Genomic DNA, 19,709 nt, shown 5'->3' with positions numbered 1-19,709 from the left:
CACATGGAGATGTGAACTAATCATATAAAGATGTGAACTAGATTATTGACTCTAGTGCAAGTGGGAGACTGAAGGAAATATGCCCTAGAGGTAATAATAAAGTTATTATATATTTTCTTATATCATGATAAATGTTTATTATTCATGCTAGAATTGTATTAACCGGAAACTTAGTACATGTGTGAATACATCGACAAACAGAGTGTCACTAGTATGCCTCTACTTGACTAGATCGTTGAATCAAAGATGGTTAAGTTTCCTAGTGAAAGTGCAACTATCCCTAGGTGGTTTAGGTAATTCATAACAACATATAGCTCATTGAGCTAATGCTATTCCAAGATGATTATTTCAGGAAAGCTTAATGATTGGCATGGCATGCATGTGAAAGTGGAACCCTCAAAATGCTAAGGAAAAAGGATTGACTCAAGCTCAAAAGCTCAATACTCTTCATTTTATATTTTAGTGATCCAAGATCACATTGAGTCTTTAGGAAAAGCCAATACTATCAAGGAGGGATGAGGTGTTGCTTAATGAGCCTCTTGCTTCATGTGCTTAGTGATATGCTCCAAAAACCCTCAACTACTTTCCCATATCCACATATGACCTAAACCCTAAGCCAAACTCCGTCCTACCGATTCTTCCTATCCGGCGCCACCGAGTTTCACTTGTCATTAGCCACTGCCAAACCCTAGCAATTCGGTTCTACCGATAGGGATCTCGGTCTCACCGAGATGGGATTGCAAACTCTCTGTTTCCCTTTCGTAACTTTTTGGTCTCCCCGAAAGAGCGAATCGGTCCCACCGAGATTGCAATGTAAATTCAGTGTTTCCCCTTTGTAACTTTTCGGTCTCACCGAAAGAGCAAATCGGTCCCACCGAGTTTGCCTGACCAACTCTCTGGTTAGCTAATTACCAAATTCGGTCTCACCGAGTTTGTGTAATCGGTCTCACCGAGATTACGTTATGCCCAAACCCTAACCATATCGGTCCTACCGAGTTGCATGTCAGTCCCACCGAAAATCTCTAACGGTCACTAGGTTTACATTTTCGGTCCGACCGAGTTTGTTGATTCGGTCCCACCGAGATTGGAAAACTGTGTAACGGTTGGATTTTGTGTGGAGGCTATATATACCCCTCCACCTCCTCTTCATTCGATGAGAGAGCTATCAGAACGCATACACCATTCCAACTCATATGTTCTGAGAGAGAACCACCTACTCATGTGTTGAGACCAAGATATTCCATTCCTACCATATGAATCTTGATCTCTAGCCTTCCCAAGTTGCTTTCCACTCAAATCTTCTTTCCACCAAATCCAAATCCTATGAGAGAGAGTTGAGTGTTGGGGAGACTATCATTTGAAGCACAAGAGCAAGGAGTTCATTACCTACACACCATTTGTTATTTCTTGGAGAGTGGTGTCTCCTAGATTGGCTAGGTGTCACTTGCGAGCCTCCGACAAGATTGTGAAGTTGAACCAAGGAGTTTGTAAGGGCAAGGAGATCGCCTACTTCGTGAAGATCTACCGCTAGTGAGGCAAGTCCTGTGTGGGCGATGGCCATGGTGGGATAGACAAGGTTGCTTCTTCGTGGACCCTTTGTGGGTGGTTGCTTCTTCGTGGACCCTTCGTGGGTGGAGCCCTGTGTGGACTCGCGCAACCATTACCCTTTGTGGGTGGAGCCATGTGTGGACTCTCGCAACCGTTACCCTTTGTGGGTTGAAGTCTCCATCAACGTGGATGTAGGATAGCACCACCTATCCGAACCACGGGAAAAACATCCGTGTCTCATATTGCGTTTGAATTCTCCAAACCATTCCCTTTACATTCTTGCAAGTTGCATGCTTTACTTTCCGCTGCCAATATACTCTTTGCATGCTTGCTTGAATTATGTGATGATTGCTTGACTTGTCCTATAATAGCTAAAATCTGCCAAGAACTAAAATTGGGAAAAGGTTAAGCTTTTATTTGGTCAAGTAGTCTAATCACCCCCCTCTAGACATACTTTCGATCCTACACCTAGCCATAGACATGAGTTGTCATTTGATTAACGGGGTCACATCATTAGAGAATGATGTGATTGACTTGACCCATTCCATTAGCTTAGCACTTGATCGTTTTAGTTTACTGCTATTGCTTTCTTCATGACTTATACATGTTCCTATGCCTATGAGATTATGCAACTCACGATTACCGGAGGTACACTTTGTGTGCTACCAAACATCACAACGTAACTGGGTGATTATAAAGGTGCTCTACAGTGTCTCCGATGGTACTTGTTGAGTTGGCATAGATCGAGATTAGGATTTGTCACTCCGATTGTCGGAGAGGTATCTCTGGGCCCTCTCAGTAATGCACATCAATATAAGGCTTTCAAGCAATGCAACTAATGAGTTAGTTGCGGGATAGTGCATTATGGAACGAGTAAAGAGACTTGCCGTTTACGAGATTGAACAAGGTATCGAGATACCGACGATCGAATCTCTGGCAAGTAACATACCGATGACAAAGGGAACAACGTATGTTGTTATGTGGTTTGACCGATAAAGATCTTCATAGAATATGTAGGAGCCAATATGAACATCCAGGTTCCGCTATTGGTTATTGACCGGAGACGTGTCTCGGTCATGTCTACATAGTTCTCGAACCCGTAGGGACCGCACGCTTAAAGTTCTATGACGATCGATATTATGAGTTTATGTGATTTGATGTACCGAAGGTAGTTCGGAGTCCTGGATGAGATCAGGGACATGACGAGGAGTCTCGAAATGTTCGAGACGTAAAGATCGATATATTGGACGACTATATTCGGACATCGGAAAGGTTTCGAGTGTTTCAGGTATTTTTGGAGTACCAGGGAGTTACGGGAATACGGGGAAGAAGTATTGGGCCTCATGGGCCAAGTGGTGGAAGAGAGGAGACAGGGCGCGCGCCCCCCTAGCCCAAACCGAATTGGACTAGGGGGCCGCCCCCCTTTCCTCCTTCCTTCTCCCCTCCCCCCTTCCTTTCCTCCTCCTAGTAGGAGTAGGAAAGGGGAGTCCTACTCCTACTAGGAGGAGGACTCATCCTCCTGGCGCGCCCTAGGAGGGCCGGCCAGCCTCCCCCCTTGCTCCTTTATATACGGGGGCAGGGGCACCCTAGAACACACAAGTTGATCATTGATCTCTCCTAGCCATGTGCGGTGCCCCCTCCACCATAGTCCACCTCGGTCATATCGTAGCGGTGCTTAGGCGAAGCCCTGCGACGGTAGTGAAGGAAATATGCCCTAGAGGCAATAATAAAGTTACTATTTATTTCCTTATTTCATGATAAATGTTTATTATTCATGCTAGAATTGTATTAATCGGAAACATAATACATGTGTGAATACATAGACAAACATAGTGTCACTAGTATGCCTCTACTTGACTAGCTCATTGATCAAAGATGGTTAAGTTTCCTAACCATAGACATGAGTTGTTATTTGATCAATGGGATCACATCAATAGGAGAATGATGTGATTGACTTTACCCATTCCGTTAGCTTAGCACTTGATCGTTTGTTTACTGCTATTGCTTTCTTCATGACTTATACATGTTCTTATGACTATGAGATTATGCAACTCCCGAATACCGGAGGAACACTTTGTGTGCTACCAAACGCCACAACATAACTGGGTGATTATAAAGGTGCTCTACAGGTGTCTCTGATGGTACTTGTTGAGTTGGCATAGATCAAGATTAGGATTTGTCACTCCGATTGTCGGAGAGGTAACTCTGGGCCCTCTCGGTAATACACATCACTATAAGCCTTGCAAGGATGATAACTAATGAGTTAGTTACGGGGTGATGTATTACGAAACGAGTAAAGAGACTTGTCGGTAACGAGATTGAACTAGGTATTGGATACCGATGATGGAATCTCGGGCAAGTAACATATCGATTACAAAGAGAACAACGTATAGTGTTTTGTGGTTTGACCGATAAAGATCTTCGTAGAATATGTAGGAACCAATATGATCATCCATGTTCCGCTATTGGTTATTGACCGGAGACATGTCTCGGTCATGTCTACATAGTTCTCGAACCTGTAGGGTCCACACGCTTAAAGTTCGATGACGGTTATATTATGAGTTTATGTGTTTTGATGTACCGAAGGAAGTTCGGAGTCCCGGATGTGATCACGGACATGACGAGGAGTCTCGAAATGGTCGAGACATAAAGATTGATATATTGGAAGCCTATATTTGGATATCGGAAGTGTTCCGGGTGAAATCAGGATTTTACCGAAGTACCAGGGGTTACCGGAACCCCCCGGGGGTTTAATGGGCCAATATGGGCTTTAGTGGAGAAGAGGAGGGGCGGCCAGGGCAGGTCGCGTGCCCCCTCTCCCTGTAGTTCGAATTGGACAAGGAGGGGGGGGGGGCGGCGCCCCCCTTTCCTTCCTCTCTCCCTCCTCCTTCCCCCTTCTCCTACTCCAACTAGGAAAGGAGGGAGTCCTACTCCCCTGGCGCTCCTCCTCCTGGCCGGCTGCCTCTCCTCCCTTGCTCTTTTATATCCGGGGGCAGGGGGCACCTCTATACATAGAAGTTGATCGCAAAGATCTCTCCCAGTCGTGTGCGGTGCCCCCCCTCCACCCTAATCCACCTCGATCATACTGTAGCGGTGTTTAGGCGAAGCCCTGCTGCGGTAGCTTCATCAACATCGTCACCACGCCGTTGTGCTGATGAAACACTTCCCCGAGCTCTACTGGATCATGAGTTCGCGGGACGTCACCGAGCTGAACGTGTGCTGAACGCGGAGGTGCCGTACGTTTGGTACTGAGGATCGGTCTATCGTGAAGATGTACGACTACATCAACCACGTTGTCATAACGCTTCCACTTAACGGTCTACGAGGGTACGTGGACGACACTCTCCCCTCTCTTTGCTATGCATCACCATGATCCTGCGTGTGCGTAGGAATTTTTTTGAAATTACTATGTTCCCCAACAGTGGCATCCGAGCCTGGTTTTATGCGTAGATGTTATGTGCACGAGTAGAACACAAGTGAGTTGTGGGTGATACAAGTCATACTGCTTACCAGCATGTCATACTTTGGTTCGGCGGTATTGTTGGATGAAGCGGCCCGGACCGACATTACGCGTACGCTTACGCGAGACTGGTTCTACCGACGTGCTTTGCACACAGGTGGCTGGCGGGTGTTAGTTTCTCCAACTTTAGTTGAACCGAGTGTGGCTACGCCCGGTCCTTGAGAAGGTTAAAACAACACCAACTTGACGAACTACCGTTGTGGTTTTGATGCATAGGTAAGAATGATTCTTGCTCAGCCCGTAGCAGCCACGTAAAACTTGCAACAACAAAGTAGAGGACGTCTAACTTGTTTTTGCAGGGCATGTTGTGATGTGATATGGTCAAGACATGATGATATATTTATTGTATGAGATGATCATGTTTTGTAACGGAGTTATCGGCAACTGGCAGGAGCCATATGGTTGTCGCTTTATTGTATGCAATGCAATCGCCCTGAAATTGCTAACTTTATCACTAAGCGGTAGTGATAGTCGTAGAAGCAATAGTTGGCGAGACTACAACGATGCTACGATGGAGATCAAGGTGTCGCGCCGGTGACGATGGTGCTCATGACGGTGCTTCGGAGATGGAGATCACAAGAACAAGATGATGATGGCCATATCATATCACTTATATTGATTGCATGTGATGTTTATCCTTTATGCATCTTATTCTGCTTTGTTTGACAATAGCATTATAAGATGATCTCTCACTAAATTTCAAGATAAAAGTGTTCTCCCTTCGTATGCACTATTGCCAAAGTTTGTCGTGCCGAGACACCACGTGATGATCGGGTGTGATAAGCTCTACGTCCATCTACAACGGGTGCAAGACAGTGTTGCACACGCAGAATACTCGGGTTAAACTTGACGAGCCTAGCATATGCAGATATGGCCTCGGAACACTGAGACCGAAAGGTCGAGCGTGAGTCATATAGTAGATATGATCAACATAGTGATGTTCACCATTGAAAACTACTCCATTTCACGTGATGATCGGTTATGGTTTAGTTGATATGGATCACGTGATCACTTAGATGATTAGAGGGATGTCTATCTAAGTGGGAGTTCTTAAGTAATATGATTAATTGAACTTAAATTTATCATGAACTTAGTACCTGATAGTATTTTGCTTATCTATGTTGTTGTAGATAGATGGCATGTGTTGTTGTTTCGTTGGATTTTAATGCATTCTTGAGAAAGCAAAGTTGAAAGATCATGGTAGCAATTACATGGACTGGGTCCGTAACTTGAGGATTATCATCATTGCTGCACATAACAATTACGTCCTGGAAGCACCGCTGGGTGCCAGGCCTGCTGCAGATGCTGCTGACAACGTTAAGAACGTTTGGCAGAGTAAAGCTGATGACTACTCGATAGTTGAGTGTGCCATGCTTTACGGCTTCGAACCGGGACTTCAACGACGTTTTGAACGTCATGGAGCATATGAGATGTTCCAGGAGTTGAAGTTAATATTTCAAGCAAATGCCTGGATTGAGAGATATGAAGTCTCCAATAAGTTCTGTAGCTGCAAGATGGAGGAGAATAGTTCTGTCAGTGAGCATATACTCAAAATGTATGGGTATCATAATCACTTGACTCAACTGGGAGTTAGTCTTCCTGTTGATAGTGTCATTGACAGAGTTCTTCAATCACTGCCACCAAGCTACAAAAGCTTCGTGATGAACTATAATATGCAAGGGATGAATAAGACTATTCCCGAGCTCTTCGCGATGCTAAAGGCTGCGGAGGTAGAAATCAAGAAGGAGCATCAAGTGTTGATGGTGAATAAGACCACCAGTTTCAAGAAAAAGGGCAAAGGGAAGAAGAAGGGGAACTTCAAGAAGAACGGCAAACAAGTTGCTGCTCAAGAGAAGAAACCCAAGTCTGGACCTAAGCCTGAGACTGAGTGCTTCTACTGCAAACAGACTGGTCACTGGAAGCGGAACTGCCCCAAGTATTTGGCGGATAAGAAGGATGGCAAAGTGAACAAATGTATATGTGATATACATGTTATTGATGTGTACCTTACCAGAGCTCGCAGTAGCACCTGGGTATTTGATACTGGTTCTGTTGCTAATATTTGCAACTCGAAACAGGGACTACGGATTAAGCGAAGACTGGCTAAGGACGAGGTGACGATGCGCGTGGGAAATGCTTCCAAAGTCGATGTGATCACCGTCGGCACGCTACCTCTACATCTACCTTCGGGATTAGTTTTAGACCTAAATAATTGTTATTTGGTGCCAGCGTTAAGAGATGAACATTATATCCGGATCTTGTTTGATGCGAGACGGTTATTCATTTAAATCTAAGAATAATGGTTGTTCTATTTATATGAGTAATATCTTTTATGGTCATTCACCCTTAAAGAGTGGTCTATTCTTGTTGAATCTTGATAGTAGTGATACACATATTCATAATGTTGAAGCCAAAAGATGCAGAGTTGATAATGATAGTGCAACTTATTTGTGGCAGTGCCGTTTGGGTCATATTGGTATAAAGCGCATGAAGAAACTCCATACTGATGGACTTTTGGAATCACTTGATTATGAATCACTTGGTACTTGCGAACCATGCCTTATGGAAAAGATGACTAAAACGCCGTTCTCCGGAACTATGGAGTGAGCAACAGATTTGTTGGAAATCATACATACTGATGTATGTGGTCCAATGAATACTGAGGCTCGCGGCGGGTATCGTAATTTTCTCACCTTCACAGATGATTTGAGCAGATATGGGTATATCTACTTAATGAAACATAAGTCTGAAACATTTGAAAAGTTCAAAGAATTTCAGAGTGAAGTGGAAAATCATCGTAACAAGAAAATAAAGTTTCTGTGATCTGATCGTGGAGGAGAATATTTGAGTTACGAGTTTGGCCTACATTTGAAACTATGCGGAATAGTTTCGCAACTCACGCCACCCAGAACACCACAGTGTAATGGTGTGTCCGAACGTCGTAATCGTACTTTACTAGATACGGTGCGATCTATGATGTCTCTTACTGATTTACCGCTATCATTTTGGGGTTATGCTTTAGAGACGGCTGCATTCACGTTAAATAGGGCACCGTCTATATCCATTGAGACGATGCCTTATGAACTATGGTTTGGCAAGAAACCAAAGTTGTCGTTTCTTAAAGTTTGGGGCTTCGATGCTTATGTGAAAAAGCTTCAACCTGATAAGGTCGAACCCAAATCGGAGAAATGTGTCTTCATAGGATACCCAAAGGAAACTATTGGGTACACCTTCTATCACAGATCCGAAGGCAAAATATTCATTGCTAAGAATGGATCCTTTCTAGAGAAGGAGTTTCTCTCGAAAAAAGTGAGTGGGAGGAAAGTAGAACTTGATGAGGTAACTGTACCTGCTCCCTTATTGGAAAGTAGTTCATCACAGAAACCTGTTCATGTGACATCTACACCAATTAGTGAGGAAGCTAATGATGATGATCATGAAACTTCAGATCAAGTTACTACCGAACCTCGTAGGTCAACCAGAGCAAGATCCGAGCCAGAGTGGTACGGTAATCCAGTTCTGGAGGTCATGTTACTTGACCATGATGAACCTACGAACTATGAAGAAGCGATGATGAGCCCAGATTCTGCAAAATGGCTTGAGGCCATGAAGTCTGAGATGGGATCCATGTATGAGAACAAAGTGTGGACTTTGGTTGACTTGCCCGATGATCGACAAGCCATCGAGAACAAATGGATCTTCAAGAAGAAGACAGACGCTGACGGTAATGTTAATGTCTACAAAGCTTGACTTGTTGCAAAAGGTTTTCGACAAGTTCAAGGAGTTGACTATGATGAGACCTTCTCATCCGTAGCGATGCTTAAGTCCGTCCGAATCATGTTAGCAATTGCCGCATTTTATGATTATGAAATTTGGCAAATGGATGTAAAGACTGCATTCCTGAATGGATTTCTGGAAGAAGAGTTGTATATGATGCAACCTGAAGGTTTTATTGATCCAAAGGGAGCTAACAAAGTGTGCAAGCTCTAGCGATCCATTTATGGACTGGTGCAAGCATCTCAGAGTTGGAATAAACGTTTTGATAGTGTGATCAAAGCATATGGTTTTATACAGACTTTTGGAGAAGCTTGTATTTACAAGTGAGTGGCAGCTTTGTAGCATTTATAATATTATATGTGGATGACATATTGTTGATTGGAAATGATATAGAATTTCTGGACAACATGAAAGGATACTTGAATAAAAGTTTTTCAATGAAAGACCTCGGTGAAGCTGCTTATATATTGGGAATCAAGATCTATAGAGATAGATCAAGACGCTTAATTGGACTTTCACAAAGCACATACCTTGATAAAGTTTTGAAGAAGTTCAAAATGGATCAAGCTAAGAAAGGGTTCTTGCATGTGTTACAAGGTGTGAAATTGAGTAAGACTCAATGCCTGACCACTGCAGAAGATAGAGAGAAAATGAAAAGTGTTCCCTATGCTTCAGCCATAGGCTCTATCATGTATGCAATGCTGTGTACCGGACCTGATGTGTGCCTTGCTATTAGCCTAGCAGGGAGGTACCAAAGTAATCCAGGAGTGGATCACTGGACAGCGGTCAAGAACATCCTGAAGTACCTGAAAAGGACCAAGGATATGTTTCTCGTTTATGGAGTTGACAAAGAGCTCATAGTAAATGGTTACGTTGATGCAAGCTTTGACACTGATTCGGACGATTCTAAATCGCAAACCGGATACGTGTTTATATTAAACGGTGGAGCTGTCAGTTGGAGCAATTCTAAACAGAGCGTCGTGGTGGGATCTACATGTGAAGCGGAGTACATTGCTGCTTCGGAAGCAGCGAATGAAGGAGTCTGGATGAAGGAGTTCATATCCGATCTAGGTGTCATACCTAGTGCATCGGGCCCAATGAAAATCTTTTGTGACAATACTGGTGCAATTGCTTTGGCAAAGGAATCCAGATTTCACAAGAGAACCAAGCACATCAAGAGACGCTTCAACTCCATTTGGGATCAAGTCCAAGTGGGAGACATAGAGATTTGCAAGATACATGCGGATCTAAATGTTGTAGACCCGTTGACTAAGCCTCTTCCATGAGCAAAACATGATCAGCACCAAGGCTCCATGGGTGTTAAAATCATTACTGTGTAATCTAGATTATTGACTCTAGTGCAAGTGGGAGACTGAAGGAAATATGCCCTAGAGGCAATAATAAAGTTATTACTTATTTCCTTATTTCATGATAAATGTTTATTATTCATGCCAGAATTGTATTAACCGGAAACATAATACATGTGTGAATACATAGACAAACATAGTGTCACTAGTATGCCTCTACTTGACTAGCTCATTGATCAAAGATAGTTAAGTTTCCTAGCCATAGACATGAGTTGTCATTTGATTAACGGTATCACATCATTAGGAGAATGATGTGATTAACTTGACCCATTTCGCTAGCTTAGCACTTGATCGTTTGTTTACTGCTATTGCTTTCTTCATGACTTATACATGTTCTTATGACTATGAGATTATGCAACTCCCGAATACCGGAGGAACACTTTTTGTGCTACCAAATGTCACAACTTAAATTGGTGATTATAAAGGTGCTCTACAGGTGTCTCTGATGGTACTTGTTGAGTTGGCATAGATCAAGATTAGGATTTGTCACTCCGATTGTCGGAGAAGTATCTCTGGGCCCTCTCAGTAATACACATCACTATAAGCCTTGCAAGCATGATAACTAATGAATTAGTTACGGGGTGATGTATTACGAAACAAGTAAAGAGACTTGTGGTAACGAGATTGAACTAGGTGATGATCGAATCTCGGGCAAGTAACATACCGATGACAAAGAGAACAACGTATAGTGTTGTGTGGTTTGACCGATAAAGATCTTCGTAGAATATGTAGGAACCAATATGAGCATCTAGGTTCCGCTATTGGTTGTTGACCGGAGTGTAAGTGCATCTAGTGCCACCCCTAGTTGGTTTTGGAGTATTGACGACAAACCTAGTTGAGGGACTAATGTGTTTGTGAGAATTGCAGGACAACACAGGTAGTAGTCCCTCATTGATTCGGTTTACCTACCGGAGATGACCCCTAAAAATGTATGAAGACATTGAAGATAAAGGTGGTATGTGAAGACATTCACATTGAAGACTATGACAAGAGAAGACATCACGTGAAGACTATGGAGCGCGAGGACTTAGTTGTTTTGTTGTTTCCTTTCTTGTTTGTTGAGTCATAGGAACCACTGTACTGTTAAGTGGGATCCCAGTGAACAAAGTCAGAGTGACTGAAGTGATGCTTAACCAAAATCCTATGTCTTCAAGCGAAGACAATGAGAGCAAATCTTATCCAGAGCTGGATAAGTCAGCTTTACTTGTAGACCAAGTAAAGTTGCCACGTGTGTTTGAAATCTGACTGTTGGAACATGTGTCAGTTCCTTAGTGACCCAGGGTCATTTCGGACAAATCAGGTTGGGTTGCCTAGTGGCTATAAGTAGCCCACCCCCACACCATAAATTGGTGGCTGCTCAGAGTTAGTGCACGGCTTTTGTCGTTTGAGAGCAACCCACCTCGAAGCCTTTGTGAGAGAAATCCTTGCGAGGACAAAGCCCTAAACACCCAGAGCCAAAGAGTGTTAGGCATCACTGAAGTCTTCCTGTCTGTGTGATCTGAAGACTTGTTACACTTGAGGACTGTGAATCCTCCAGCCGGTTAGGCGTCGCGTTCTGAGCATCCAAGAGTCATTGTGGATTGCCGGTGAACAAAGTTTGTGAAGGTTTGGAAGTCTACCTTAAAGACTTACCAGAGTGATTGAGCGAGGATTGGGTGTCCTTAGCTCAAGGGGAATAAGGTGAAGACACGGTCTTCTGAGTTAAATCTCAGCCTCCCTAACCAGACGTACAGTTGTCACAGCAACTGGAACTAGTCAAACAAATCATTGTCTTCAACAAGCAGCTGGTTCTATCCTTCCCATCTCTTTATTTACAGTTGGTCCTTGTGAAGTCATTGCCTGTTTGCATTATCCATTTGTCTTCACTGTGTGACTGTTTGTTCTGATTGGTTTCATACTATCTTCCATCCTGATCCGTACTGCCTAGCTGCTATTAGTCTTCATGCTCTCACTTCATTGAATACATGACTATGGCTTGTCTAGTGTAGTCTACCTTCCGCTGCATGTTAATAGGTTCATATCTATCGTTTGTCTTCGAAACTTCCATGTTTTGAAGACTTCCATAAAAATCGCCTATTCACCCCCCTCTAGTCGATCACTAGCACTTTCAATTGGTATCAGAGCAAGGTGCTCCCTTGTTCTGTGTGATTCGGTTTAACCACCTGGAGTTTTAGCTATGTCGACTGCAGGGATAATCAAAGTCTCCGCTGCATGCCCTGTCTTCGATGGCACTGATTATCCCAAATGGAAGACTGTGATGAGGAAGCGACTCCTTGCAATGGACAGTGAGCTTTGGACGGTCACGGAGATTGGCCTCACCGACTTATGCAAGATGGCGGATGCTGAAGACATTCAGAAGTTCACTCTTCTGGATGTCAAAGCGAAGGACATTATATGCTCCTCTCTGTCCAGAGATGAGTTCAGGCACATCATGCATCTCTACAATGCAAAGCTTATATGGGATCGGATTTCTGATGTTTATGAAGGTCATCGGACACGTCAGGATCCCTGGTTCCTCGACTTCAAGGAGTCACTTAAAACAATGTCTCCTGAACCCGAGCCATCCTCTCCAACCTACTGCTTCATGGCACGTGGTGCCAAGGTAAACTCACATGATGCTTACTTTCAAACATCAAGTGAAGATGACTCTGATTGTAATTCCAAACCCAGCTACAAAACACTTGCTAAAATTGCAACTAAACAACAGAAAGCTATGGAACATATTCAAAAACTGTTAGAAAAAAGCGATGACCCGTTGGACGCTGAAATGACTCGATCTCAGTCCTTAATTGAAGACATAAAAAATCTTCATGTTAAGTATGAGGAACTTGAAAGTTGTCATGAAACGCTCTCAACAACTCATGAAAAGCTTTCCTATGATTATCTTCAAAGGAAGCAAGAACTTGAGAAATTGAGAGCGGTTCATGAAGATCTTCAAAAGGAAACGAGTCACTTCGCCCTGAACAGACCAGTCCCGCTCAGGAAGGATTTGAACCACCATGTCTTAAATGCCTTGAGCATGATAACACTACTTCTATTGCTGAATGTTCTACTACTGCTACTGTTGCAATATCTTCAACTGTTGATGTGGTAACTAACCCCTCTGCTGAGGATGCCACTGCTATTGCTAATGAAAATGCTAGGTTGAAGACATTGCTTGAAACATGGATGCACAAAAGTCTCAAAGGGCATCAGACACTATGTGATGTCCCCAAAAGGCAGATTCTGAACCGAAACCCTAGGAAAGAGGGTGTTGGGTTCGAAAGGAAAATGAATGCTGATGGCTCTTACTGGAAGCCTGAGCAGTACCCCAAAACCACATGGGTTGCTACAAAGGAACCTTCAGTGGATCCATCCACCCTATCTGGCTTCACTTGTGCTAATCCTATTGTCATTGATGAATCCTTTGATGCAAACTATAAACTGTTTAAGAGTCAGAATGGTGAAGTGTTTCCCAAGTATATTGGTACTAACTACAGGAATGGGCCACCTATGAAGAAAGTCTGGGTGCCCAAAAGGTGTCTAGAGAATCTTCCTGTGAATGTCGTCATGACACCACAAGGGAAGAAGACAAACCCCAGACCACAGGCTTCATATGGTCCAAAGGCTTCATACAGACAAAGGACTCACCCGAGTCGCACTAACACAAATGTTTTGCAGGGAAATCATACCCAGGCCTATGAATATGAGCGTGTTTCATCAAACCGCCATGTTCATAAGACCAAGAAGTACTCTGCTTATTCCTATGAGTATTATTCACCTCCTGCAAAACTATTTGCCAGGGCTTCAAAGCCAAAGTTCTCAGATGCTGCACTTAGACTCATTGCTGCGAAGCCACCCTTGAAGATGTGGGTGGCTAAGAAAGCTTAACTCTCTTTTTCAGGGAAAGGTCTCCAGCCGAAAATCGAATGCATCTGAAGCTATTGCTGGCGACCTAAAACATCTTGTAGGACACAAGATCAAATGCCCAAATGGTCTTATTATGTATTTTGTTCCTGAGTCGCTTGCTGTTTGTCCTATCAGTCCTAACCTCAATCTAAGCTATCATAATCCACTTGCTCGTCAAATTTTTATGCTTCACAATGCTCTTCGTGAAGCCTATCCCCCTAACTGCACTGTAGGGTATGACACCGGCTGCTTCAGAATGGATTATTGATAGTGGGTGTACTAATCACATGACTAGCGAACAAGTCTTCTCATGGACTCAACCTTACGTCCATCTGACAGAAGTCACATCACATTTGCTGATACTGGTAAAAGCAAGGTATTGGGTCTAGTTAGAGTTGCAATCTCAAAGGATCAGCGCATGGATAAAGTGATGCTTGTTGAATCCCTTGGTTTCAACTTAATGTCTGTCTCAATGCTTTGCGATTTGAACATGATTGTGATATTTGGAAAATATCGTTGCCTTGTTCTAATGGAATCTGACAAGTCTCTAGTCTTTGAAGGGTATCGGAAAGATGATTTGTACATGGTAGATTTCTCAGCAGGACCACAGCTTACCGTATGTCTTCTTGCAAAAGCTTTAGAGTGCTGGCTCTGGCATCGGAGGCTAGGGCATGCTGGCATGAGGAACTTGCATACTCTTGCGAAGAAGAAGCATGTCATAGGCATCGAGGGCGTCAAGTTCAAGAAGGATCACTTATGCGGTGCCTGCGAAGCTGGAAAGATGACGAGGGCCAAGCATCCCTCGAAGACAATCATGACAACGACTCAACCCTTCGAACTGCTACACATGGACCTCTTCGTCCCTACTCACTACTCTACCCTTACTACTACTGCTTGTCTCTATGGCTTTGTCATTGTTGATGATTATTCAAGATATACATGGGTACATATAATCCTCTACAAGACTGAACTGCATGATGTCTTCAGACGCTTTGCCAATCAAGCCATGAACAACTATGACGTCAAGATCAAGCACATCAGAAGTGACAATGGCACTGAATTCAAGAACAGCAGAATGGCATCGTGGAACGCAAGAACAGAACACTCATTGAGATGGCTCGGACGATGCTTGATGAATACAAGACACCAAGAAAGTTCTAGCCTGAAGCTATTGATACTGCATGCCATGTCATCAACCATGTTTATCTTCACAAGCTTCTGAAGAAAACATCCTATGAACTCCTCACTGGTAAGAAGCCAAATGTCAGTTACTTCAGAGTATTTGGTGCTAGGTGCTGGATCAAGGATCCACATCACACTTCAAAATTTGCACCAAAAGCACATGAAGGTTTTATGCTTGGTTACGGAAAGGATTCACACTCCTACAGAGTCTTCAACCTCTTTCACTATAAAGTCATTGAAACTGTGGATGTGCGGTTCGATGAGACTAACGGCTCGCAAAGAGAGCACCTGCCAAATGTGCTAGATGAAATTCCACCCACTGAATCCATCAAGCTTATGGGAACTGGAGAAATCATACCGTCTGAAGTACAGCCTGAAGAGGAACTTATCATTTCTGCACCTAATCAACCTGAAGACAATACTCAGCCTGAAGACAATCCTTCAAACGATGACAATGATCAGCAAGAGCAAAATCTTCGTCCAGTTCATCCTCGTGTTGCAAATGAAGTACAGATTGAGAAGATAATTGATAGCATCAATGCACCTAGTCCACTCACTCGTTCAAGGGCAACAAAACTAGAAAATTTCTGTGGGCACTTTGCATTTGTCTCAATATCCGAACCCAAGAGAGTTGATGAAGCCTTCATGGAACCTGAATGGATTCAAGCTATGCAAGAAGAGCTTCAACAGTTCGAGCTAAATAATGTATGGGAACTAGTCAAGCGTCCTAATCCTCATAAACACAATATCATAGGCACTAAATGGATATATCGCAACAAGAAAGATGAGCATGGTCAAGTTGTCAGAAACAAGGCTCGTCTCGTTGCTCAAGGATACACTCAAGTTGAAGGAATTGACTTTGATGAAACATTTGCTCCTGTGGCTAGGCTTGAAGTTATTCGCATACTGCTAGCTTATGCAAATCATCATAACATCCTTCTGTATAAAATGGATGTGAAGAGTGCCTTTCTCAGTGGCAAGATTGAAGAAGAAGTGTATGTTGCACAACCGCCTGGTTTTGAAGATCCAAAACATCCTGACATGGTTTACAAGCTCAACAAGGCACTGTATGGCCTCAAACAAGCCCCTCGTGCTTGGTATGACACACTCAAAGACATCCTGAAGAGCAAAGGCTTCAAACTTGGTTCCCTGGATCCCACACTCTTCACGAAGACATATGATGGTGAACTGTTTGTGTGCCAAATATATGTGGATGACATTATCTTCAGCTGCACTAATCAGAAATACAGTGATGAGTTTGGACACATGATGCAAGAGCAATATCAGATGTCCATGATGGGTGAGCTGAAGTTCTTCCTTGGTCTTCAAGTATGGCAGCAACGCAATGACATCTTCATATCTCAAGAGAAATACCTCAAAGATTGCCTGAAGAAGTTTGGAATGCAAGACTGCAAAGGTTATACGACGCCAATGCCAACCAAAAGTCATCTGGGTCCTGACGCCAATGGTAAAGAGTTCGATCAAAAGGTATACTACTCCATGATTGGTTCTTTGCTTTATTTATGTGCATCTAGGCCAGATATCATGCTTAGTGTTTGCATGTGTGCCCGATTCCAAGCGGCACCAAAGGAATCGCATCACTTAGTTGTGAAGCGAATTCTTTGATATTTGGCTTACACCCCAACACTAGGATTATGGTATCCAAAGGGCTCAGAGTTTGATCTAGTTGGATTCTCGGATGCTGATTATGCTGGTGACAAGGTGGGTCGCAAGTCTACATCAGGCACATGTCATTTTCTGGGACGATCACTTGTATGTTGGTCTTCAAATAAGCAGAACTGTGTATCTCTCTCCACTGCTGAATCTGAATGCATTGCCGCTAGATCTTGCTGCTCTCGGCTTATATGGATGAAGCAAACACTCAAAGACTATGGCATTCATCTGAAGCAAGTGCCACTCTACTGCGACAATGAAAGCGCCATCAAGATTGCCAACAACCCAGTTCAGCACTCGAAGACAAAGCACATTCAGATCCGTCATCACTTTCTTAGAGATCATGTCATGAAGGAAGATATTGATATCATTCACGTCAACACTGAAGAGCAACTGGCAGATATCTTCACAAAGCCCTTGGATGAGAAAAGGTTTTGCAAGTTGCGGTGTGAGCTAAATATCTTGGAATCCTCAAATGTCATGTGATCATGCACACATCCTAACACTTATGCATGTTGATGACTTAGATGTGCAGCACACGAAGTAACGTATATCTTCAACTAATGAAGACTTACACTCTAAGTGTGAATACATTAACGCGGAATTTGACTTCGGAGCACCACGATAATTGTGCGCTGTGTCTGGATCTAATACTTCCTATACGGTGGGTAATGCCACCACCAAACTTTTGCTTGAAGTATTTTCTGTTGGCGTTACATTTACAAAATCTTCGCGTTCGGTTTGTCTTCAATATTAACATGACTTCATGTTTATCTTCACTATATTGATTTGGTCTTATTCGAATATATTCATATATTAGCGTTCTGTCCTCTACAGCATTCACTTATAGCTATGTCTTCTCGTTTTGAATCTTTTGAACTAAGTGAATGTGATCGGATCCTAACCTTTCTATGCTCCCATCTCAAATCTATCTATCCAAATCATATGCATTCTATTGAAACTGTCGAATGTCTTCTCTGCGTCCTTGTCAGCAGAAGACACAGAGATAAACATTAAATCTGATTTAAATGCTCTATCCTTTTGCCAGAAACCCAGAGAAGCGGGAACAACCACCTGACAATCCAGGCGTGCGTGGGAACATGGAACAACCTCCAATGTGTTGCATGTTCGCCACGTGTCCTTCAGATGTGAACTGCCAGGGGCACCTGCGTAATAACGTTGCGCCGTCCCTGTCCTTATAAATACACGCCACACCCCAGTCATTATCTCTTCTTACACCTCTCCTTCTCGCACAAACCCTAGCGCCACCGCTAGACCTCGACGATGCCGCCGATGAAGCGCTTAGCTGATGTCACCTCACCGACGCCGTCCTCACGCTGGTCGCGGACATCATCTTCTCTGCCATCGCCGTAGGTGTCCTCCATCGCCAAGTTAGGGCACGGAAGATCGAACTGCTCGGCCTCATCTCCTACTCCGTCTAGCAGTTCCTCGAGTGGTAAATAAAACCTCTTTTTTATAGTCCTTTTTGATCCGATAGATTCATCTTTTTCAACCACAAGTGGTTTCTGTCCCAACAAATTGAATCTATCCTTTTCTGAATCTCATAACATGCCAAGTATGTTCACTTATGCTTCACAAAGTAGTTAGATTCCTCACTTGTACTTATTCGTGGATTCATACAAATCTGGAACCAACTCTCAACATATGAGTGAATGTCTTCGCACTATGAGGTCAATGTCTTCTAAACTGATTTATCTTCAAAATCTTCTGAGAATGCATATGACCTCTTCCCCTTCCCTTGCATCTCTAATGCTGTCACAGGTACATGTCCGTGGGAGAATCCCTTGGTTCTCATAGTCTGCATTCATTTGCAGAGTTCTTACAGCATCACATCAATTCTCCCAAAGCTAATTCCTGTCTGACCAGCCAAAGGAAGCCTTTGCAAGTTCTGAAGCCATTCAGTCTGAACTTCATGGCGACAGAAAAATCAGTCAGGAAGGGCGGCAGACAGCGCCGTGAAAACAATGCTAAGGACCTGCCACCGGATCTCTATGAGCTATACAAGTCAGATCCAAAAGAGACCTATGGAAAACGCAAGAACTGAATCCAATGGATTCGAAGACATTGGGCAGAGGAATGGTTCAAGTACAAATTTGTCACTGACGAATATGCTAAAAAGAATGCCATCAAGGGCCCCTGGGGAGATATTATATACAAAGGACTTCAGCCCAAGTCAAAGTTTGAAGCTATTTCTCAAGCCTTCTACCCCTGCATGATCCGTGGACCTCATCCTACTAATGCCGACCCATCCTCTCTGTTATGGTGTCGTGAAGACAATCTCTTTAAGCGCAACTTCCAATTTGCCAAAACTTCTGCCAAAGAGAACAGGAAGTCACTAGGGTTAGACTTCAACCCCCGTCCCTCTGCTCCTCGTGCCGATGGCACACGCGATGCTGAACCCAATATTGTTGGGCCCTTCTACAACCTTGAAGGTCTCATCACTCACATTCAGGTTCAAGGGGCAGCCGTGGATCATTCTGCAGATGACGCTGATTCTGACGAAGCGCCTGCATTACTGAAGCCTGTGAAGCAAAAGAAACCAAAGGCTTCAAAGCCCTCCTCCGCACCAAAGATCTCGCGGGCGAAGCCTCTGGCCACTGCACCTCCTGAAGCCAGTGTGCAGTCTGAAGATCTCTCTCGCATCTCCAAGTCTGACAAGATGAAGAAGCCCATGCAACCAACTGGTTAAGCATTGACCCCTGCTGCCGTTCTGAGGAATGAGAACAAAGCCA

Source organism: Triticum urartu, chromosome 5A (assembly GCF_056163025.1).
Source record: "Triticum urartu cultivar PI428250 chromosome 5A, HENAU_Tu73, whole genome shotgun sequence".
NCBI classification, from domain to species: domain Eukaryota; kingdom Viridiplantae; phylum Streptophyta; class Magnoliopsida; order Poales; family Poaceae; genus Triticum; species Triticum urartu.
The sequence above is the reverse complement of the archived record's forward strand: the minus strand, read 5'-3'. Positions refer to the sequence as shown.